The sequence below is a fragment of the Passer domesticus genome, chromosome 2, assembly GCF_036417665.1.
Source record: "Passer domesticus isolate bPasDom1 chromosome 2, bPasDom1.hap1, whole genome shotgun sequence".
In the NCBI taxonomy this organism is placed as follows: domain Eukaryota; kingdom Metazoa; phylum Chordata; class Aves; order Passeriformes; family Passeridae; genus Passer; species Passer domesticus.
In genome coordinates, this window is record NC_087475.1 from 48,770,921 (window position 1) to 48,796,433 (window position 25,513).

Sequence of the window (25,513 nt, forward strand, 5' to 3'; positions counted from 1 at the left end):
ATTGCAAAGGACCACAGAAGGAACCCTTGCTGTGAACATCTCGCAGGTTTCCTGGAACCAGGCTGTTGTCAGAAAAATTATAATGCTAAGACAGAGTAGAGAAACATTGAGCAGAAACCTGAAGAGAAAACTATAATGATCCAGAAGTAATTGAAAAAGAAAAATGGGGGATAAATCAGAATAGTACTAATATCCAAAATAAAAGTTCTCTTCCTTGTTTTCCAGAGTAATTAGGCTGATCATTTCCAGAATTTTTTAATTTAGAAGTTGCACAGGGATAATTTTATATGCAAAGCTCCTAATTAGAAAAGCATTATAAATCCTCTAATATAGCAATGAAAATAGAAGTGAATTTACTTACAATAATACAATCTTATTTATATACACAAATAACCTATGGTAAGACAGAGATAGTCTCTCAGCCTGTCTCAAAGAACTGCAACATTATACCAAGAACAAACTGCATTTTAACTGAAGACAAAACATGGTGAGAATAATTTTACAGTAAGAATAGTTTTCTTAGTAAGGGGAAGAATTACATGTTTTATTTACTGTCACTCATGCTTCATCCAAAACACTTTGACATAAAATACATATTCCATGATTTAGGAGTCTGCCAGTTCATAAGTTGCCACCATGTTAAGTTGTTGTGGTTTTGCACAGATGTTTTTAAACAAGCAGCTGTGTCATAAGTGATAATCCAGAAAACCCAGACTGTTTCTGTTTGCTTGTTTATTTTTTATGTTATAAGTTAGACTCAATATAATCCTGTTTTTGTGTTATCAACTCTACATCGGACAATCATAGATCATAATGCAGTATTCAGTGCCACAGTTTGTACTGAGGATTATGCTTTCAGTATCCTAGGACAAAACAATGGTGGAATGGGACTTCTTACATTTTACTTTTTGTCTGAGGGAGGCTGACTGCAGTCACTTCTGTTTAAAATTCTAAACCAGGCCTTTAAAGTCAAGATTAAAGGGGAAACATGTTACATCATTTAACCAGATACCATATATTTCCCCCCCACCCCAAAAAAGTGTTTGGCTTTATCTACTGAACTCTTACCTCTGATAGCAGTTGTCTTGGCACTATATATGTAATAAGGGAAAAAAGAATAGAAAGTAAGAAAAGAGGGGAAAGTAAATGGGGAGGGGAGGGGGAAGAGGAGAAGAGAAGAAAAGAGAAGAGGAAAAATAAAGAGAAAAAGAAAAAGAAAAAGAAAAAGAAAAAGAAAAAGAAAAAGAAAAAGAAAAAGAAAAAGAAAAAGAAAAAGAAAAAGAAAAAGAAAAAGAAAAAGAAAAAGAAAAAGAAAAAGAAAAGAAAAAGAAAAAGAAAAAGAAAAAGAAAAAGATGAAAAAATAAATATTTGTAAATGTTTTAGACATATATTTTATGCATTGGTGAATGGTTCTTTATATGTTATATTTATGGGATATTTGGTTTGTTTTGTGATTTTGTTTCAACTTTTAAGGAGTGCCGTTAATGTGATTAATTAACAAGAATTTATTGGCTAAAAAATCTGCACAGCCAAACATATGTGATTTTTAAAATGTATTTTTTCAGGTGAAACTATAAAATAGGGTCCTAATTAAGCCCTGCTGTTTCCTGAGATTTTGTGTGCACTACGCTGGGAAGGAAAGTTACATGGAACTTTACTCGATCATGGAAGAAAAATCTGGAGAGTAAATTCAAGCATTCTATTCAGTTTTTAAATATAGTCTTCACTTGAGGGCTACAGTGAATTTATGCCCATGTTAAACATTAAAGCTCTGCTATGGGGCCAAATAGGGGGAAAACTCAAATCAGCTCAAACATCACAAGGGCAAAACTTCAGCACCACTGCAGCAGACACCACTAGTGTTTCTACATTTGCTCTGAAATGCTGTGATTGATCACGGAGTTTGATATTATGACATTCTATTACATGCATTCTGTTCCTATTACTTTGCTAAATTGGGAAGCTTATTTTCTATAATGTAAAGCAATTTGTAATAAACAGTGTATTATGAAAAGGATTGAAGCTTTGGAATTTGCTTTGCAGGGAACTGAAGCTATACTATACTCCACTGAGACCTTAACCCACTTCAGAGGGAAGTTCTTTACAAAACTGGAGGACATGTTTAGCGTAATCAATGATTTGCACAAATTTTTGACAAAATTTGGGTATGTGTCTCCCATGAGGTGTCTGCATAGTTAAGAATCAGATGTGCAAGTACAAACATAGGTACTTGAGCCCTGTCAAAAAGCACTGCCATTTTAACAAAGTGCCATAGATTACAGTGGAATACACAGAAAATTATAAGCAGAGATTCTAGATTTGCACATAACTTTTTTTTTCAGTGATTCAGGAAGAAACTATAATATTCCCTGTTAGTAAAGGGTGCAACTTCAATTCACATCTGTGTTCTTGTAACAAAAATAAGCTCACCAACAAAATTTTTAAATAGATTTTTTAATGCAAACAATAAAACATTCTTGTTGACATTTTGAGCTGTAAATGCTGTCTCAGTTATTTTTCACTAAAATGCAGAAAAGGAGTCTGGATGCAAATAAATTGTGTACATGCAAATATCCTTTTATATAAGTTCTTCTACAGCTGAATCCCTCACTCTTAAATGTTTTTGGTTAGAAAAAGTAACTGTGGTATGTGTTATTTGCACATCATTGCCTTTCTTATTCCCCTTGCTCCATATATATAATATTTTGGGAAAATGTAAATTATTTCAATTTTCTTTCACGTATTTATTTCCATTTCGGCTCTTCTACACAGAACTTCTAGATGCAGATTATATCCAGGATGCATCTTTTGGCTTAGAAATGAAGAGTCATAGAACTTCATATAGACTTTTGTCCCCTCCATTTCAATTTTCTTTTTAATACCTTTATACCTGATATGGCCGGATAAAATCTGGGCAAGTGCCGTTCCTCTAAAACAGGCTTTGAAACAAGGCTTCCTTAAGGTACCTCCCATTGTTGATAGTCCTCTTTAGGCACCAAGGTAAGCTCCAAAAATCCCACCTCTTGACTTTTCAAGTGTGTCATACAAAATGTTGCCATCTTCTCTCCGCTTGAAGAATGGGACTCATACAAGAGCAAATCTCTGAACAATAGCACTGTGACAGCCAGACACTCTCCTCCACAATGGCATGCCTTGACAAAAATCTCTGCTGACCCCCTTCAGCACAGCCAAACTTGCCTTGTCATGGTAGCCGTGTCAATGAAACACATATTCCAATGAATAAAACATTACGACGTACCTAGTCCATCCAGCTGCACTGGAGAGTACACATAAACTGCTTTTGTTGGAAATGATATTTGTAGCATGTGAAAAAACATTAAAGAAATTATTTTTCAGTGGATTTCTGCAATCTCTTCAGCTATTTACATCAGTTAGTCTTGTAATAGCAAGCTTTTACAATGAGATCAAAAGGCATTTTGCACACTAAATGTCCTATAGAAAAAAAATCCAACTTTAACAATATTTTTCCAGTTATCTTGTCTACAAAAAGCCTTCAATGACTGTGAAGGATGGTTTTCCCCCCTTTTCAGCAGGTTTTAGGCCTTGGGGAATTGGTATCCAAGTAGTTAAAACTACATCAGCACTAATAGCTATGAGCTCATCTTGTATAAGCACATTTTTAGTTAAACACCACAATCTTGGAAAAAAATGTTAGTGTGCTTAAACAGCCTGGCTCAGAATAGCTCACAATATGACGCATACCACAGGAAATAAAGTGGTATGAGGCACCTACAAAATATTTTTCAAACAAGTCATTGAAGCTGTAAGCCCCATGCCTCAGCTTTAGGAAGTCACTTATTAAGAATCAACACCAGCCGTGCCAAGCTAAGCTCTTGCTTTTGGTGATTTTCCAATTGAATATTCAGGGCCCTGTCTCGGTCTTGTTTTCAGGGAAGTACATGCCTGGAATGTTAGTGAGCTATTTGCTGGAAAAAATGCCCACAACAGGCCCAATGTTGATCACATTAATGCATTTGAGTGGGTATAGAGTGCAAATGATTGAAAGTGCTTCCAGATCTTGGTTGCCGGGGACAAAGCAGGCTCTGTTCTCTGATCTGATGGTCATTTTTTTCAACGGAGGATGTGGTGCAGGAAGAGGGAGCAGTGCCAATCTCTGTCTAATGGCTCCAAACAGGGCCTGGGCCTGGCTCTTTGGATGCTGATGAGTGGGAAATGAAACACAGATGGGTCAGATGGGTAAGGAGAGGGGGGATTACAGGTCAGGCCAAAGAGTTGGAATAAATTAAGTGCTTATGAGGTACAGAATGGCACATTGTTAGAGTAAACGGACAGGGAAAAAACATTTCGGCATTGTTAGGCACAGTGTGCAGAAAAAAACATCCCGTCTTCCCAGACCCCTTTCGCATATCACATCCTCTCTGGGATTACCGCCTGCTTGATATATGAATTGTTTTCTTTAACATGGGTACTGCAAGACTGTGGTGCTCTGCAGTACCTAAGAGGAGGTAATTTTCCAGTAAACATTTCAGTTGTCATTTACTGGGATGAATATTTTGGCTCATGCTCCTGATCATAACATAACCAGCTTCCTAACTCCCTAGAGATTTCCAACAAAAGGGGAGTGACCACATACACTTACTCTGGGGAAATTAGGTGACAGAAGGAGTATTTAATGTACTCTCAAAATGTTTAGTCCATGTTTGTGTTTATTGCTTTCAAATCTTTGCATCCGTATGAAAGAAATTGATTTTGGTTAGAGGAACATTTCTAAAGGATTCTGGTTAAGAAATAAAATTGAAGGATTTTCCTGGAAACATGCAACAGCAATTTCGCCTCTTATACAAAAGAAGTAAATCCCTCAGCACACTGATATAAAAAATGTTTTTATTAAATAATATGGACAGAGGTTCACTGCACTTATTTTTGGCATCTCTATTCCATACATAATCACCAAAAATGCAATGCCAAACTCTCAGACTCTCTGTTGACTTGTACAGATGTAGGGTTACAGATTTGAAAACCATCACATTAATAAAACTTGAAAGAGAAAACCATGCCCATTACTTTAAACTAAGTTTTCACCAGCCATTTTTCTTCACTCCTCAAGTCCATGTTCTTTCTTGACCTATGAGTATTTACCCCTCCTACAAAGATGATTAAGTAGGACAGGTAAAATAAATTCTAGTCCTTCCACACAGAATGGCTAGAAATCAGGTGACAGTCACCACAATGTGTTACACGTGTGTATTAAAATTGAGATCAAAGCTATAAAATGTTCATGCTAGTAACAGAATGGCTAAAAGAAGTCCTGAACAACATGCAGGGAACCTCTTAAGTTTTTTTAGGCACAGAAAACCGGTTATCTCTTGAGCAACACAAATGGCTGGGCTATGCATCTTCCCCTCTCCCATCAAATTTCACACCATGATCTACCTGAGGTGTGGCCTGTTGGGAACATCTCAGAATTTCCCAGCATCTCTTTTCTCTTCCTCCTTCCCAGATGATAGCACATACCTTTGTTCTGCCTGTGCTGGTGAGCAAGAGAGAAGACATGGATGGAGAGGGCAGCTGACATGCCAGAGCAGATACTGTGAAGTTCACAGCTTTTTCACAGGTGGAAGCACAGAGGGGAGGAAAAAATATTAGATTGTCTGGGGTCTTTGACTCTTAATCATCCATTGGTCACAAGAAAACTTGAGTGAACTTTGTATTTTTATGGCAATGCTTTACTGAATTTTGTTGAGGTTGATTGCAAGAGGTATTGTGAGTGGAGCATCAGGACATCTAAAGAAACAGATATACTGATGGTCAAGACTTTGCAGGAAATAATGCTTAAAAGAATTGGGGCCACAGAAATGGAAATGGAAATAAAAATACAAATAATGGAGGAAGAAAAAGAAGAAAAACAAGTTCACAAAAGTAAAAACAGAAACAGAGTAATAAGAAATGGTCTTCGTATAGCAAAAAACAGCAACAGTCTTCTGGGGGAAGAGAAAGGGAAGGAGGGGTATGGCAACATTCAGATGAGAAGCTTTCCTGAAAGGTAGCCTGCCAGAGGAACAAGGTAGATAATTTTTAAAAATTGCTTTCTGAATTTCCCTGCTCCTTCCTGATCAAGAGAGGGGGCTTAAATTTGGTAGGAAGAAGAACAGAGTAGGCACCAGACTAGTCTGAAAGGCTGGTATTTACACAGTCAGAAGTGAATCAGGAGAGCTCGGCTGGAATGCAGCATGCCTTGTGCTTCTATACAGTACCACACTGTCTGAGCTCTGCAGTGTTTCTCACAGCCAATGGGAACAATTTCTTTTTCTTTTGCTTACTGTTCTGAGCAAGTGGCAAGGCATATAGCAACACAATACGCAAACCAATGGATGTCTCTGTCTTTCAAATTTCAATCTTGATAACTATTTTTTAAATAACTGCAATTGGCCTTTTCTTCACCCAAACTCCCTAATTTAAAGCAGCATTTCCAGTGGTTTCAGTCCTAGATCAGACTGAAAGGGGATTCAATTTTAGAAAAAAATTGTAGGATGAAGGGACTACATCATATTTGCAAAGAATAAAATTGTGACAGTTAATTCAAAGTCTGAGCTACTGCAAATGCACTTTGCCATATTCCATCACTTCTTGAAATATTTAATAATAAGCTCCTGTACATAAGACCCTTATACAGTTTGCTTGCCTGACCTTGACCATCTGACATCCTCATGTCATCACCTAGTACAGGGTGAATGGCTTTGCTGAGCAACCCTGGTTGTGGTTATGCCCTGTTCCTACAGGACACATCCTTGGGCTTTCGTCCTCTTTCAAGGCAGAACAAGCAGAAGTGTCCATCTAGGTTGTCTCGCAGAAAGCACACTCAGAAATGTAAGTGTGGACTGTAAGCAATTAAAAATTACAGAAGTTAAATTATAATCAGAAGAACCCTAAGCCAGTGTAGACACAGGTACTGTAGTCTCAGAGAAGGTAAAATGTCCCCTTGAGATCCTATAAGAAGAAATTTTGGTAATGAGTACTCCCTCATCATAGCATAGCATTAGGTGCTAACCATCAGAATTACTACGAGGGGAAAGTGAGACCATTTTGTATGGCTGAAAAAACAGTCTGAGCATTGAAAAATAAGCACATTTCACCTTGTTTTGGTATCTCCAACCTGCCTGTTCTTCCAGCACATAAGGATTTTTCTAGGATGAAACATGACTGAATTCTTCCTCGCCTTTGAGGACAAAATTTTCCTTACCGAGCTGGAAAGTTCAGTGTAGAAGGAAACCCACATAAGAGCTAAATTTGTCTACTGTTCAGAAGCACCTCTTGGTTGAACAATAAATGATATTGTTTATTATTAGGCAAAATATTATATCTCATTGGAAAGCTGATGTTAATGTCACTCTCAGGGTTCTTTATAAAACCTTTCCAGCGGTTTCAAATGCTGTTAAGTAACCTAGACCTCAGAAATCAAAAAAGCTTTCCATCTTCCAGAGCAAATGTAGATTTTAGCTCTAATATTTATTCATGGTGAATTCATGACATTAAATAGCCAACCCCTAAATGACTCACTAAGATAATGAGAGGTATTAGGTACTTAGGGTGATGGAGCCACTTAGGTAATGAAGTGGAAGGACCTAGATGGAAAATAGAACTGATTCTCAAAACCAGCGGTTTGTGAGGAGTGTTTTTCTAAATAAGAAGGGTAACTCAGTATGTAAAAACAGCACTGGAAAGGGAATCTGGTCCAACTTACGCAAAAAGCCTCACTCTTCAGTATTTGCTAATTCTCAACCCTGCCTCCCTGGCCTTTACTTTTAGAACAAGGCTTCTTTAACTCCTGCTGATGCAATAACTAAAAGCAGGACTCAGCCTTCAATGTCTGGTGTTAAACTGGTGCTGTGCTGCTAATGTGCTCCATTGTATGGCACTGCAAAGAGTAAAGCCCTCATGCAGTAAGCACCCTTATGGGAAATTATTCCATTATCTGATACATGTCACAGAGGATTTCCTCCTATGTAAAACATTGACACAAATTGCTGAGCTAGAAGATTTATCCATTTGCTATGTCACGTTTTTCACAGGATTTTACCTTCTTTCATGCCGACATTACTGTACAAACCTATTTTTGTACAAAGAAAATTCATTTTTAAATATAAAAAATTCAGCATAGCATATTCTGTCAAGAAGTGTTTTTCCTAGAGTGGGAGTTTCTTGCAGCAGATTTGGCTGAATACAGTACATTATGACCTTTGGAATAAAATGAAAAGCCTGTGGGACAATACCAGAGTTTGGCAGGATACAGTTGTCGCTTTTCAGTTTTCACTTCAGCCACTGGCCAAACGCCACACCACAGCCTTGTTCTAACAGTGTAACTCACACCACAGCCATCACCATCCCATGTCCTGAATGCCTTGTACCAACCACCACCTACTCTGAAATAAAACATTACCTGTCATCTCTTGCTGCATATTCCGCACAGGATAGTAGTAGAGGTATTCTGAATGCACAAGTTGTAGATGCCTCTGAAATATTCATGTAGTTCCACTTTTACCTTCTGTGTCCAGGATTTCCACTCCCAGTTTGCCTTTAAATTTTTCAATATTGTTTTGCTGGATAGATTGCCTGTTACAGAAAACCATGAATAAAGGAATAAAAAAGTAATACTTTTAAGGGTTAATTTGACTTCTTTTACGTGTTCATCTGGGTAACTAGCAATTTATGAAAATATCACCCCAAAGTTCTGAATCTAGCATTCACTACAAAAGCACAAAACCTATCCCTAGAAATTCCTAATAATCTTTGATCTCAAAATTATACAATTATTCCACAGAATATACTCTGTCTCTGTTTGCTACTTTCCCCAAAAACATTTGGCTAATAACTTTCAGGGAATTCTGAGTTACTGTGGACGAAGTTTTGAGGATCTTACTCAGATTTTACTGAGATACAACTAAGATAATTTCCCTTGGAATGACAAGAGCTAGCCACCTTTTGTTAAACCAGAAGGAAAATAATGGGATTTTCCTGGAGTTATTAACTTATTTTACCCTTCCTCACTGTGGTACTTTAGGTACATAGAAGAGGTTAGCAGTTTTCAGATACATGTAGTTTTGATGAAAAGCACCCAGTAAGAAAGTTCAAAAAGTTGTTTTCAGAATCTCAGTCTTTCTGGAAGGGGAGTTTTCTTTACCTTCTGGTAGATGCATGGGTACCAGGAGCCCAGAGGGCTGCAGGCAGCTCATCAAGACCTGCAGCTTGAGAAAAGAGCAGCTGCCAGTTACTGACTTCAAGATTGCTAGGCATACTAGAAGATCCATTGGTTTCCTCACCAGACAAAATCTATCATCCAACTTGAGAAATGGCAGGAAAAAGGGATCAGGTAGGGGTTTGTTCTTCCAATGCCACATTCAGTACACATTCCAATGCCACATTTGGCCTTTTCTCACACTTTAATGAAGATGATATGTATAATCGTTGGCTTGCTGACATTTTCTAGCTTAAATTAATTCCAGAAAATTAATCAGTTGATGAATAACTAAAGGAAGTAGTGGATAGGACTCCAGCATCTGCTGATGTACAGATGTCACATGAGAAAGACACACAAAGAGATAAGGATTAAGATAATGAAGATTTAAAAAAAAGGTTTTTGTCTTAATATTGCAGAATAAAATTATGAACTCAAAACCTTTACATCTGGCAGAAGGGATTGATGGAAATCATTGGACAGATATCAACAGGGAGGAAGGTTGAAGCTCAAGGTACAAAATAAATGCAAATCAAATATACAATCAGATAACAAGGGATTTTTCTCCCTCTGATACATTTTCAGAAATGTTAATTATTAATATTGGAAAATAATAATGGGTTGTTACACCCTGGGTCTTTGACATTGCAGTACAAGAGGGATCAGGAGTCCATGAACGATTCTGTCAAGACTGATCATATTCTAAAATGCTGCAAAATTAATCATTGTTTCTCATATGGCCAAAAGAAGGGTAGCAGCAGTGATCCACATTGTGAGTTGTGTAGTACCAGTTTTCCACCAGCAAAGTTTCAGTAAAGTTCCGTTGCACTGGTATAAAACTTGTGCAAAGTGTTGAAAGCCATGCCTAATATATCTACCTCTCTTGCTTGAAAATCAATATTAGCAAGGTTTTCCAGACGTTGCAGTGCCTGTACAAGCTGCTTTTCTTGGACCACTCTTGAGCTGCACAGGATCACTGCAGAGGAGGAGGGGAGCGACTGTTCAGATCCGCCCCGAGGCCTGAACTCTGTTCCCCAGTCAGCACCATGCTCTGATTTATAACCTGATCCAGGAATCTTACCTACAATGCAGCTATATCAACACCTGCATCCTGGGAAAACAAATGCTTTTTAAGGTGAGATTGTTGGGTACAAATAAGCTGCAAAGCATAAAGCTGGCTCAGAGCCAGGCCCAACAAAGGGCGTTGGGCGCTGTAATGCTCAGTGTTGCTGGTTTCAGAATTAACTATTAAAGGGATCATTAAAATGACATGTAAAATCAGCCTGTTACTGTGAGGTGCTAAGTGCTTCCATTGAAATGCTTCAAGGGAGCTGAGCCTTCTCTGCATCTTATAATACTGGACCCATGTTTTCCAAAAATGTGATGAAATGATGCTTTTTTTTTTTTTTTTTTTTTACATCTTGACAAATCAATTTCCTGAATGAGTGCTGAGTTCACAGAAGGGGCAGCACATGTTGCATTCCATGAAAAAAAATTACTAACCATTTTTCTTCTTCTTTTTCAACTGAAGTGTATGGTGTGCTATGAACACCAAAAATTAATGTTCATTTATTTATCATAAAAAATAAGGAAATGAGGGTAAGCAGCAAAAAGCAAAATCTGGAAAGTGTGAAAGTATGTTCAGTATTCATTTCTTACTATAGAAATATATAGAAAGGTACTGTTTTTGTTTCACTCGATAATCTCAAAGGGACACCAAATAAATTGAGGGTGACTGAACTATTAAAATTGCTTATTTAATGGCTTCTCTCTTACTAGGGGAAAAACTTTTCAGTCTGTTTAGACTGAAACAATCTAGGTGGAAAAAATCTGGTTCTATAGATTTGCTTTGGCGCCAGTTATAAACCTCTCTGCCTCAGCTGCTTCATTTTGATCTTATTTAGCTACATTTCCATCAAGACGAACATGAAAACTTCAGTGGAGACTATGTCTAGATATAGGAGAGATTAAAAGGTAATTGTCTTCATGTGTAAAATTACTTCAGGCTCAATGGTTGTCTATGAGACAGGTATCTAACTATGTTTGGTTTCTACCATAATCCAAGTAGTGATCATACCTCTAAAATAGACATTCGCTTAAATATTTCTCTTCTTAGGGAAATACTTGGGTCTCCTTGTACAAACATGGAGAAAGGATCTGGAGAAGCCCTTTACAGAGATGCTAATGCAGGGTGGAAGGAAGGTTGCTGTGGGATGAGGAAAGACAAGGAGGAGACAAGCTGGATTTTTAGAATAGGGGAAGGTAATGAAAGGGACCCTAGGAAACAAGGGGCTGCTTTTCTAGTACCAAAAGTGGGGTTTTATTTCTGGCTGAATTGGTGCACAATTTTTCCCTGCATTTGGGGAATAGATGGCTCCTAGCTCCGGTTTCCTTATATAAATGTACTGTAATCTCAGCAGTTATTACATCTTGTACTTATTTTATGCTTAAAGAAAATAGATCAGTTGTTTCAGCGGATCCCAAACATGAATGCTAGACTTTCATTAGCCAAATAACATGGATTTTACTAGGTGCTTACTAATAAGATGACTGAGCAATTCCACTGAAAGATCAAACAAGACCAAATATTTAATATGCTTCTATTCATAAGCTGGTTTTCCCAATCTGCAAGAACAGAAAGTGAGTTTTTCATACTCCTACAATTACTATAATCACTGTTAGAGTTTATATTTTCAAGTACAGCCAGATTATCTCTTCATTTATAACTATTAATTTGAATACAATACATAGTGTCAAGTTTCCGAAGTGAATGGAATTGTAAACTTCAGGAACTTTCCCAACCAGGAACATAGGATAGAAATACATCAAGATCTGTGAAAGTTAATAAGGTTTAGCTTAGTAGGAAATATCTTTTTACCAGGAGGAGGTTTAAAATTGCTTCAGAAAAATAGAAGTGCAGGAGCCACTTCTCTTTTTAAAAATATTTCACAGTCAGTAGTCATGAAAAAGTTGATTTATTGCAGGATTCTATGCCTAAGTTTTAGGTGTTTAACTACAAGTGTGTTCTTACGTGCTTTTCCAAATAAACATGTATTTAAGCAAGTGCTTAAATTCAGAATTGAACTGGTGCCTTCAAGGTCTAAGCAGACACCCCTCAAGCCTGGATTTATCTACCTACTTTCAGCCACTTAGTGGAGACATACCTAAAATAGGAACCTTGTCATCCTACTCTCTGCTGGGAGATTTATTGACTATAGATGGAGTTTAGGACAAAGTAGCTTTCACAGTTAAATTCTTAGGTTCAGTGGGATGAATCCAGCTCAATCCTGAACTGAACTAATCTAAATAAATGATCGTTTTGCTTTCAAGCCACCTCATTAGGAAATGTGGGATAAGACTGAGTTTGCAGTACAACATGAAATCACCTAAAAAATATGAAAACAGCAGAAAGATTATGCAGTCACCAACAGTTAAGTATTTGCCTGGAAAATGAGAAAACAGGAATAAAAAATTCTACCTGAGGAGATTCAAAACTTCCTGCTTTTTGTTTTTCAGATTATGGTCTCAGCCACTGCAGTAAGGGCCATGGCAAGCCTGGATAAGACCACAACACATTCTTCCTCATGAAGCTATCTCATTGTTCAAAGAAAATCCAATGTTTCTAGGTCAAGGAGAAAATAAGGAGATCTCGTGTTATTGTGTTGTTCCATGATTACAACAGTCATCTATAAAGGAAGTTGTTTGTTCTCATCCTTGCTGGCCATGCTTATTATGGTTTTTAAAACCTAATGAGACTTTAATGGAATATTAGTTCATCTCTAGTAGAAATGAAAGTGCTGATGTCCTGACTTGTGCATTCATTGCAGTTGTTGCTCACATGTTGTACTTTTTGTTTTAATAGCAACATGTAACAAAAGGGCTTGTACCAAACTTAACTGACTTACAGTTGTACCTGACTTAACTACCTACATATAAAACTAGGAAACTAAAATTCCTGTAAGTAGTAAATGGAAATTTCATGTTTGACTTGTAACTTTAATGTTACATCCCTTATAAATCTGCTCACTGGTTATCATATGGGTATCACATGTTAAAAAAATAAGAATTTATCAGAATGCACCGTGTAAATGTTGGCATAGTGCAGCAGTCAGAACCTGTGTCAAACTTGTAGCTCTCTGGAAAACTGGAATATAGCTGGATCAAGTTGAACCAGACCACTCATTCTGTGTCTCTGCAATATGAGTGACAGTCAGACACTGAAAGACAATGGAATTCAGAAAACAATCTTTTTTTTGCAACAGATGGTTCTGAATGGTTTCCAGTCAGCTAAGGTAATTAGAAACCTAAGATTCACAGAAACATGTATCTCATCTAAGAGATGATGCAGGAGTAGGGAAAAACCAACAGCGCAATCTGTGACTGATCTGAGACTAAAAAGCTTGCAGTATTAGCTGGCAACTCCCTGATAGAAAACAGGTCTCAGGAACATGGAAGAAAGCGAGGAGGAATAAAAGAAGGATGATCTATATGATGAACCTAGAAATTATTATTAGCAAAACAGTTGGCATTTGACAGGCAACAAAAGCTTTAAATTAATAATGAAATTTCCCAAAGACACTTTAGGACATGTCAGGCAGTCTGACACTTTAGTGAAAGGTTTCAAACCATTGTAAGACAAGGAAGTAAGAAAAGGAAAATGCTGAATGAGCCAAAAAATCAACAGCTCATATACAAATGAAAGCTCCTCTTACCCTAAAAGAGACGATGATGTTTATTGCTCTGGGAGTAACAATAAAGAACTACTAGTAGGTATTCATTTGCTAGCCATTTGGATTAAAAAAGAGACAAATCTCTTATGTTTTAAGTTCTGAAGATTATCTATCTATCTATCTATCTATCTATCTATCTATCTATCTATCTATCTATCTATCTACCTATGTATCATATGTGACAACTTTCTCCTGCCTATGAGAGGAGACATATTTGGGAAGATGGATAATGCCAAATAGCTTTCAACAGGGTGCCCTAAGAAAAACAGAAGGTATTTGTTCACACTCAACAGTCCCTTTGAGAAATATTGTTTCTGCAGACTACCATTTGGGTTCTTTCCAGCCCCTGAGGGTTTGACTGCAAAATATAACATTTTTGTTGGTAGGGAGGATACAACAGACTATAAACATGATATTTAACTATAAGAAGAAAAAGCTGTATTGCATAACCAGAAGCTTTGAAAAACATGGATCGGCTGAGATAAACCTGAACAAGCAGAAATGTAGCCTCTATGTGAAGACAATAATATATGTGTGCAACAGTAAGTGGTAGGTCACATCAGAGTTGAGGTTTTCAATAAGCAGGCATGTTTTACTAGATGTGAAATTGATACAAAATTATTTGAAATTATGATTCATGTATACACTCTAACTGCCTAAACTACCTGGGAATGTTACAGTGCAAAATTATTCAGCACACATAAGAAACTGAAGCAAAGAAGCTCTGATCCTGAAATATCATGACATAAAGAGCAACATTAAATTCTTAATAGATGCTGCAAATGGGCTATTGACTTGGTCTTCATGTAACAGTGCAGCTGAAACTGGTAACCAGTGTTTTATAGCCATCATAGATTCTAATAAAGAACAAAGAGCAATTATTCATCTGCTCAAATCTTTGGCCTTGATCAGTGGTGTAAAAAATTTCTTACTTTTGCTCACGTGAATGTTCTAGTAGCTTAAACTGCCTGTAAGTTCTTCTCAAGGCTAGAAAGTGGATCAGAAATACCCCTCCTAAAGAGAATATGCTTTCAGTTAAAAATGGCTGATTTGCACAATAATCTGGCCATCACCAGCACCCTTTCTAGAGGACTCAGCAGAAGAACTGGGATTAACATTCATCAAGAAAATTGTTTATCCATCTCCTTGTTTGCAGGGGTGCAATCTCTACTTGAAATTAGAAGATCACTGGTGACTTGACTGTATATAAAAGGCAATTATGGAAAAAGACACATGTCCTGTATCACAAAATATGGTTTGGTGTCTTGCTGCTCTTTGTGAATATAATGCTGTAACTGGTGGGAAAATAAACAGGAACAGAAGTAGTGAAAAGTACAATATTTAGAAGGTGGCACCTTAAGAGAGCCACACAGAAACAGCGGCATGTTCTCCACCCATCTGAAAGGTGAAAATTAAGATATCTTGCAGGCAATAATCCTAAAAGTTGAGGCATAAGATATGAAAGTAAAAAAACAAGAGCAGTGCTATCTTCTGGAAGCAATGATTTTTTTTTCACTTGGAAAGACTCAGTGAGCCTTAACTGCCTCACAGACCAGCTGAACACCCTCAGCAATTTTAATTATTTGACTGATTACTCATATGTGCAGTGGTGTATTAATTAACGCTGTTTCTCAAGTGATCTTGTTCCACACCTTGATTTCACAGACACCAGGCTTTTAAAATAATGTGAGTCGGGTACCATGAAGTTCTCAATGTTGTTTGGCAAAGGCAGTTAGACTCAAGTACAGAAAAAATGGGTTTTATGAAACCTTCAATCAAAAATTCAGAGCAATGTTCACTGTGTGTGAATGAATAATAAAAAAAATGCATTTGGATCCTTTGGGGATGGCAAAAATGAGTTTATCTCACTTTCAGTCCCTGTAACATTAGCAACATACACTTAGGAAATATTCTATTTCATGATTTCTAGACTTGGGATGCAGTACCTGCCCAAACACCCTCTGGAGGAACCAAACAATCTCTAGAAAGACTTTGTACAATCCTTTCTTTTCCATTAAAACAAATACATAGCCCCAGAATACCCAGCTTGTCCTGTGAATTATGCAGGGTTTTAGTCTGAGGAGTGTGTCTCTCTGATCTGCCTTGTTTTAAAGATTATGCACTATGCTCTGTATTGTTTGGGTCCTCTCTGCCTGAGGGATATGTGGCAATGGGAAGAACACATCCCAGTAAAGGAAGTGTGTGTGCCAACCAAGAAAGAAGGAATATGATCTCTAAGGGGAAACTTTACCAAAAGCACAGGAGCACCACATCCTTAGTCAACTACTTTCTTCTCCCTGTTAAATATCATTGCATCAGAGCTAAGTGGAAGCTGACAAATACAAACAGTTGTTTTGGTATAAACATAATTTCAGCCATTTTCATTTTGGTATCTATCACATTTTCAGTTACCTGGTATCTATCACACTACAGCAATACATGTTCTTTGTGAACCAGGTGTTCACATAGGGAGAGGGAGGCAGAAAGTCTTGCAATTCTTAAGGCTGCAGGCACTTTAAGAACAAAAGGCAGAACTTTTCAGATTTTATGCATTCTAAAACCTTCCACAAACAAACCTAGTTAAATCTATGGCACAAATACTTTTACTTCCTCTCAGCATCATTTTACAGCTCTCAGTTTATGGAAATATTTGTCCAAGTTTGGTTCAAGTAGTCCTTCAGAAACAATTTAAGAGTCTAATGAAATCTTGAGAGGAGGGGGTGGGCAGGTTATTATTCCAATCCCTGCTGTTAAAAAACATCTTTTCTGTGGAATTTGCATGAATCCCTCCCCAGAGGTGCAGAATGCAATAAAGATAAGAAGGACTACACCTTGCAGCACAGATCCGTGGGGCTGTATGAAAGGGGTGCACGGTTACCAGCTGTCTGCTCTGGTTCCTTTCTGGAGAACAGCTGGAAATGCATTCTCCAGAGATTGCATCTGGCTGGATTCCTCTGCACTCAAATCCCATTGATCTGGTTCCGTCCTAGCCCTCTGTACTTGCAGTTCAAAGAACAGTGAGGTCTGTAAAGAAATTATTGCCATATTGTTCAATCGGCCACAGTGAGCAATATATAGGATTATAATTAGGAACACATTAAGGAGAACAGCTCGGTGAAGATAAGCTGTTTGACTGCATACGCTTTTTGATGAGGGCTTAGTGCCAATCCCAGAATAAAAAAGATTAAATGTTTGTTACCAATTCTTTTGAACTGCTGGCAGAACATGTGGTAAAGCATTTTTGATTCAAATTAAAAGCATCCTAGGATAAAAATAACTCTGTTCTGTTAGACCTTTCCAAGTGAAACCATTTGTAAGCTGATTTATTGTCTTTTCCTTCACCTCCTTCCATCAGCATGATTAACATATGCATTTCTGAATCACATGTAAGCCTGGACAGGTATTTGTCTTGTTACACATCTGTGGAACAAATGGCAATACAAATTGTATACAGAACAGATGTAGATTTTCAAAGTCTCGGCAAATTGTATTTGACTTAGGGCATAGATAAAACTTTTATTTATCAAACAAGTTTTATTGTTTCTTTCCGGTGGAGACAGCTCTGTGAGGAGTCAGCAGTCTGCAGGTGACAATATTGATGCAGACCCTATGGTAGATAAAGCAGACAGGTTTATAATCAGGGAAAAACCTGTAGGAAGTGAAACACTACCAAAGAAGAAAGCAGATATCCACTAATATTCTTATGAAATAGTTATCACTGCATTTTGTGGTGTCTTTTTTTTTTTTTTTTAATATCTGGGAGATATTATTTTTAGAACTCTTTTTTCAGTCTCTAGAAGATTTTAAACTGGCACCAAGTATACCAGACAGACTGGAATTTGACAGATTCATGCTATGTTCATGGAGCCTCCCACATAAAGACAGGTTTATTATGTTACTTCATGTAAATCACTAGGGCTGAGGGAAAGAGCTGCGTTCACACTGACATCCTGCTACACATAGAAATACCATATTTTACGCTGTTTTTGAGCTCAGTTTTTAGTGAGCTGTCTAAAGATATATAATTGGATAGGTACTGAGTGTCTGCACCAGAAAAGGTATGTAATAACATTAACAGAAATATCCAGAACAGGCAGTTCAGCTCTGTTGAAGAAACAGAGGTTAGAAAAAAAGTCAGGAAATTTGTAACACGAAGATGGATTTAGGAGGCTAAAAACATAAAATGATCTTACATTCAGAACATATTTCTTCTTTTGAGAAATCCAGTCTAATAATACTAAATGCTTTTAAGCAGAACTATTTTTACATCGTGTGGAACTTCATGGAATTGCTTCAATTCCCATCTATTTGGGATTTAGAGAATTTGTGCAAAGTCTAACACATCAGAGGACCACATTTGTACCAAGTGAGGAACAGTCATTTTACACGTGATGTAGTCAGGAGATGGCAGCTTGTTGTGAGGACAACTTCCAGGAGGTTATTAACAAAACTGCCAACGGCTTTTGGCCACGGGCATTCACAGGTGGCATCTTTGTGGAGAGACAGAAATGCCCTTCTGCTTAAGACAGGCTTCCCATCCTCCATAATGAGCTCTCAGCTGTTTGCCACATCTCAGGCATGTCTGTAGAGCTTCTGCTTCCTAGTTTTGTCCCTGCCACTTTGCACACAGCCCTCACTTCACCTTTCCTCAAAGGTGACTCACTCTCAGTTTTGACTGTAGCAAAATCAGCTCTGACAGAATCCACTCTTACTCTTCACTTTCTCAAGGAAAATCCCATTGAATTGGTTATGAGATTTCACTGAAAAGATGCAGTCAAAGGACTGCAGAAACTGACATGTATTTTCTGAAGTCTGCCAATTTTTTTGAGACCACTGGTTGAAAGTTGCAGTAGATAACATGAAATAATTTTAAGATGTGAAATAAAATATGTAGGACTTAAATTGAGCAGGAGACAGTGACATTCATGAAATATTTACTGTAGTAGATGCTTATGGTAATTATACTCAGGCTTTAGGCCAAAGCTTTTGTTAATTACTGGCAGAGCAGTGTCAAACTTGGTAAGGAACTCAAGAGCAACAAAACAGGGTGTATCAGCCTGGGGTCTGGCCTGGGTCCCAAACACAGAAGGACTGCTTTGGTAGCAGAATTCAGGAATCAAGACCCATCCTACCACAAGCATCTGTAGTTCCTTGGCCAAGAGGCATTCTTTTGCCTGGAGGTGGGATCCTGGTTCTCCATTTCCTGCTTCTGTCTTTTTGAAATAAAGCCTTAGTTACATGCTCCCCAGGTTTACCCACATATTTCTTTGAAGGCACAGTCAACCCATGCTGCAATTCTTATCAAAAACCTGTGTCTGCTGGGAAGTGTTAAGAGAAAAAGTCATCCAGACTTGCTGATTTGATTTACCTGGCAAACTAGCCTTACTCAGGTTTTGGAGGATAGAAAGAGATGTAATTTGATTAGAAAGAAATGTGGTATTAAAATACTCACACACCATATATCCAGTAGGACAGTAAAAGGAATAAGGAAAATCAAATTCAACAGCCTCTGATGCTGTGGCTGCAACATTGCTGCAAGATGATAACACAAAAGTTTCGATGTGACTCTTAAAAATAAAAACCAGAAAAAAAAGAGGATATTGACTTCTTAAAGAAAGAAAATAAGAACAGAGAAGAAAACTAGCATTTACCTAAGTGAAGCTCTTCTGAAAATTACAATTTTAGAATTATAAATTAGAATGGAATTTTTAATTTGAGAATTTTTTCAAAGCAAGTGAGGAGTAGCTTGAGAATGGAGAGTAGAATAAATTTCTTTTTCACTTAAGATTGGCAAAATGCTGTTTAAAAATTAAAATTAATTAATTATCTCCAATGTTAAAGTGCCAAAAATAAGTTTGTAAGTTAATTTTCTTCTGAGATACACAGCAGAAAGCACACATTGAATGTATTGCACAGGGAAAGTTAAATAGTTATTCCTTTATATAACCAAAAAAACCCCAAAAAAAACCAAAAAATCAAACACCAACCAAAAAATAAAACAACTAACTGAAAGGTTAATACATTTTTGTGTCCTGAAATCGTGTCTTTCTGTCCTCATCACCTAGTAAAAATACCCCAGGATAAGATATATTTCTTCATTCTCAGTTTTAGAATATTTGGCACTACGCCTATTTTTCAGAGAAGCAACTAAAAAAGCAAAATAAAACACCTTCAAAGCAACCACATCACACATTTTTTTTTTCTTGGCTTCTAAAGTGGAAGATACATACCTGTTTACCTGAGGAGCCTGATTATCCATTGCCTTACTTCTATACATGCTCACACAAAATTATCCAAAGGAATTGCAAGTTGAGCGCCAGACACCGCTAGTTTGGGTTTCCATTTGGCACCCAATTTGCCCCCGCCTTTCCAAAGGAACAAAGAACTATAGATTTGCAACGATAAAGGCGTAACTTCACAAGTGTTTTCTTCACAAACACTACTGTCTCCCAGACTCTCCCTTATGTCTCCATCTTCCCTTCAGCACAGCACTCCTTTGGCCATGAGTGAGCACATCCCGCTCCCCAAGGGACTCTTCTGCAGACTCACAAACCAGACCACCTATGAGGCCACTGCAGGCACAAAGTGCAGCAGCTGGCTCTGGGGATGGACAGTGAGGCTGTATTAAGACTGGTGCTGGCTATCCTGCCTCTGGGTGCAAGCTGACTTCTATTTACACTAAAAGAGCTTTTGTAATGGGATCTGCTGTCCTTCCAGTGAAAAACTCCAGCCAAAGGACAGATTTTGTGAGTGGCAGTCTCCCCAAAGGCCATTGACAGTGAGAGAGAGCTAAGGAAAATGTCTCCTCTCCTCATTTCTGTTGTCCCACAATGCCAATGGAACTTGCCAGTTGAGAATGAACTGCATTTAAATGGCTGCTATGGAAGTTGTGGACAAGACTGCTGGTTGATAAAGCAGATGATAGGGTTCTTGGACATGACTTTTTTAATATAACACATATTAGACTTCAATGAGTGATCAAACAGTCCTAACCAGATGGGGAATACTAGAAAAAGCTAGACTACTTGGAAAACATGCTTAGAAGGTTCTGTGAACAGTGACACTTGGCCAGTGCTCACCTGGAGAGGTCTCACACTGCATTATCATAGGTTGATTTTTCTCACCAACATTTTCTACCCTTTCCCTTTCCTAGAGAAAATTAGTAATTCTCATCCAAACACCCAGAGAGATGTCACTGTGCATGCCACAGTAACTGCATCTCTTAGTCGAGAAAGTTTCTGCTCTTTTTCATTGCTGCATAAATTAGGTGTTCCCTACAAGAGTCCATTAACCTTATAAGAGTAAACTATAAAATTGTTCAAACCCTAAAATAGATGCAGCCATAAAAAGGTGTTTAATCTAGGAAAATAAGGAGCATTTCTGAGCCAAGTTTTTATTATGCTTAGTGTTCCTTTGTGTGTTTAAGATAGCACAACTGTCAAAGGACATGTTTGCAGCCAAGGCAGAGGATCTCGGGAGTCCAAGCAGGGAGGTTATTTGCATATCCATACACACAAATTTACTAAATCTATGTGAAGGGACACAGTTTCAGAACTCTCCTCACAAAAGAGCCTCCATGAAAACCATAGGCACACATGCATGCCTTTGGCCTGGTCTCCCTGTAGCTCCTGCAAAAGCCAGGATTTAACTTAGTCCCTCTCCAAAGCAAAGAATGGCATCTTCAGTGGCACATACCCCAGAAAAATCTTGGGAGGCACAGCATTTCTGGGATGGTGTGGCATGATTTTCTTCCTGTTTCCTTTTTTGCCCCCAAATGCTACTAATTTACCGCAGGCTTACATCAGCTACTTCCCTGTCATCTACAGCTCAGATGCTCTAGTTAGTGAGCAAGAAAGAAAAGGTCATGGCCCCTCTTCCTTCCCAGTCCACCATATCCCACCTGCCCTCTGTCCACCTGGCCTCAGCAGATCACTGACTGAGAAACATCAGTTCAGCAGCACCTGACTCCCTTGGGAAACCCAAACCATTGTCCAGCATCAAGTTAATGAAGGAGATTATGGCAAACTTGTTCCTCATGTTAAATGCTCATGGAAAATCAGTGGGATACGGTTAATACTGTGCAGTGCAACTGTAGGAATTTACTAAAACATGAAGTCCTGAAATAAAATTCATACTACATGGAACCCAGATCAAATTATCTGAGTTTTTCCAAAAACAACCTCAAGACAATGTTGTTAGGAGCAGACACCCAGCATACGATAAATAAATAAATTCTGAAAATTGTTTGAACAAAAAAGCCCAATGCATCTGCAGGAAGTGGTTCAGATAACTCGGAAAAGCCCCAGCCTTGCTGAGTAGAACTCTTGGCAAGTTTCAGGATCTTTCATATTACTCTTGGCAGGCCACTGCCTACAACCCTGATACCTTCAATTGCTGGGGTACTACACGTGAGAAAGTTTTGTTATGGCTGATTAAGCAACTGACACAGCAAAACCTCTTTATTCTTTATTTTACAGTAATATTAATAGGGAAATAAGCACGTGAATTGAAATTATCAATTGGCTCAGCAGTTTCTCATATCTCAGAAAATTGCAAATAACCTGTTCTCATTTCTCATTGACTTTGTAATTTTTCATTTGAATCAGAGAATATCTATACCATATAAGGAATTTAATATATTTAAGACATTTTTTGCTTGATATAAGTTTCATTGTAAAGTGAAAATGACATATGCTTTACAGATGTCATTTTCATGGAATAATTTATGCAGAATTCAAAACCAGTATTAGACATTCTGTCTTTCAAAAGACATTCAGTATGTTCTTCAAATTGTTGATAATAGCACAAATATAAAAATCTAGAATAGAGAGGGAACCTGTGTGATTACTCTGTACTGGTGACTATGCAAAGTCTACATATGTATTTAGCTTCCAAGCAGATAATTCCATATTACTTATTGAAGTCTTGGTTCTATCAGTACAAAATTTAGTCTTGTCTAAAATACTGTTTTGCTATAATGGGAATGACAAGCTGTCATTAAAATCTACTAAGTCAAACAAGTTTTAATAGTAGAGGATAGATGTTATGGTAGCTGTTTGATTAAAATATATCCCATTGGTTCATTAATTTTCTATATTATTTTTTGAACAAGGAAAAGAGGCAGATAGAGTAGGCAAATAGACTGCACCAAAAAAATGCATTAGTTGTTCTTATAATTTTGCTCATTTCAGGACCTTCATGCACAAGCTGTACTGGAGCAATTGATGCATTCACAAGTACAGCAGGCCATACTATGTTTTTTCAGTGTATCATTATTCAGGAGAGTGTTTCACTGTGATTCTCACTGAGTGCTGTGGAAATCCTCTAAGACTTCTCAGCCTCATATTTTTTATCTACACATTTGCCATTACCAGACAAACTAAGATGCTGCAGTCAAAAAATTGACGAAAAGAGGTGATATATTGCATTATTAAGGCTTACTGTCCCCTACCATTAGTCTCAAATTTAGATGTTCCAGATACATCTATAGTAGAAAATTAAGCATCACTTGTACAGTTTTTTTTTCCATTTATATTTCTAAAATCTTTTACCTTCAAAGGCAGGTTGCCTACATTCACATAATTTGCTAGGAATGGCTATGTCTGCTCCCAAACTATACCAAGAAATTATTTGGTGGAGTCCTAAGTGGAATAAACCAAAACCACACCATTGGCTGTTTAAATAAAAATGTTATGGATGACTGAATGACAGTAGCCAAGTTCATTCCTTAGCATTGCTTAATTTACCATTAGACACAAAACCATCAAAGAAGAATACATCTAACCTAGATGTACAGTTTATCAGTGCAGATACCTTTACTTGAGCTAATGCCACCATGTTGCTTTCATAGCCAAGAAGTACATACTCCTAAAGGATAATTAATTTCACATAATTTAACTCTCTGTATTAGAGTGAGATTAAACATTCTTTTTCCCTCCCTAATGTTAAAGAGGACTCAGGTGACTCGTTCAAATGTAGATGTCCACCACAGATCAGGTGTTTCTCTCCATGGGACCCTCCAGAGAATCCATTTTTACTGCCAGGAGGTAGAGCTGATTCCTTCTCAGTCTCTCCTTTTCTCTCAAAACTTTATGCTTGCATTTTGTTTTGGGGCAGCAGTATGACAAAAAGCACTGCTTGAAGGTATTTTTGTTTGTTTTGCTATGTAATTACTAATAATTAAGTCTATCTGGAAGTTACACAAAGGCCCTCTATCTCTGGATTTCTAGTCAGTCTATGCCGCAAGATGAGAAACCAGATATGTTAACAGAGCAAATCAAACCCTTCCAACACTGTCAACTTTCCTGAAAAATACATCACAGACAATTAGGAAAAAGAATAAAGCTCAAGAGGATACCATTCAATCAATTTCCAACTGATAATACAAAATCACAAAGCATTCAGTGGTATATGACTGCTGGGAATGAACCTGATTCTATTGTTGGGAATATGCTTTGACTGATCAAACTATTAAGTCTGTATTGTCAGCTCACTTTTTGCAAAGCTCCTCAAAAAAACTTGTTCAAACAACACGAGTAAACTTAATTCATTATTTATCTTGCAGTAAAGAGTGCAGTTTTATGTAACCCTACAAAAAGAAAGAGTGATATTTTCTTTCCCCAAAAGCTTCCAAATTGAAGGCAGACAAAAACAAAGTGTCTGGCAAGGAGTAGGAGAATGTAACCATAGAGGTATTTGGATGAACACTGCACTAGATGTATTTACAGTTTTTAATGTGCTGGATTTAACACTGTGCTATTTCAACTTTACATCTCTGTAAATCCAGTAAAATCCATAGAATTCAATGGAGTAAAAACAAAAAAATTACGATAATCAACCTGTACCTTTAAACATAAAAATCTACTTTCATGTGTGATCTGTGAGGAAATTATCTGCTTTTTCAGATATATAATTAGAGGAGTTGCTTATTCTTGATTTTAAAAGGTGTCAAGCATACACCCTTCTAGCCGTAAGATGTCCAGTAAAATACTCAAGCTGTGTTTTTCCATTCATAAGATATGATGAAAGAAGGTCATTAAAGCACAAGACAAAAGTATAAGTGGTAGCATAGTAGCAAAGAGGAAGAAAAAAAAAAAAAAAAAAACAGAAAAAAACCCAAAAAACATTTACTCACTATAAAAACTCCAAACAGCTTTTCACCAAACATATAAATGGGATTAATTTCCCCTTGTATTTTTTTCTCACAAGAATGTCATAATACATTTTACGTTTTTAACTACGGGTCAAAATTGGTAGATTTAAAATTGCCTACTGTTTTGGGCTTTACCTCACAGAACCACTTATGAGTGCTTAATTTTAAGGGATCAAATCCCTAATGTCCTCTAACAACCAGGAATATTACTGACAGTTTCAAAATAATTGAGAAAGGAATAACACAGACTGGACTTCTTGCAATCCTACCTACAGAGAAAGTTCAATTGCTTTCTGAAAAAGAGAAATCATTAGAGAACTAAGGTGCAGTAAAATATGACAAGTTATTTTCATTTGCATCTGTCTAAAAGATGTGCAGAAGGCAAGAAAGGCAGCTTGCTCACAGAGGAAGTGGAG

General features: G+C 37.4%; 1 long non-coding RNA gene across 2 annotated transcripts in view; it reads right to left on the bottom strand.

Moving 5' to 3' along the window:
• Positions 1-4,972: 4,972 nt before the first annotated feature.
• Positions 4,973-25,513, bottom strand: part of LOC135295400 (uncharacterized) — a 35,636-nt gene continuing 15,095 nt past the window's right edge. For both annotated transcript variants that reach the window (XR_010357475.1, XR_010357474.1), the window contains 2 exons: positions 8,421-8,593; positions 4,973-6,861 (listed from right to left, as the gene is read on the bottom strand). This is a non-coding gene — a long non-coding RNA (uncharacterized LOC135295400). The remainder of the gene's footprint in view (positions 6,862-8,420; positions 8,594-25,513) is intronic.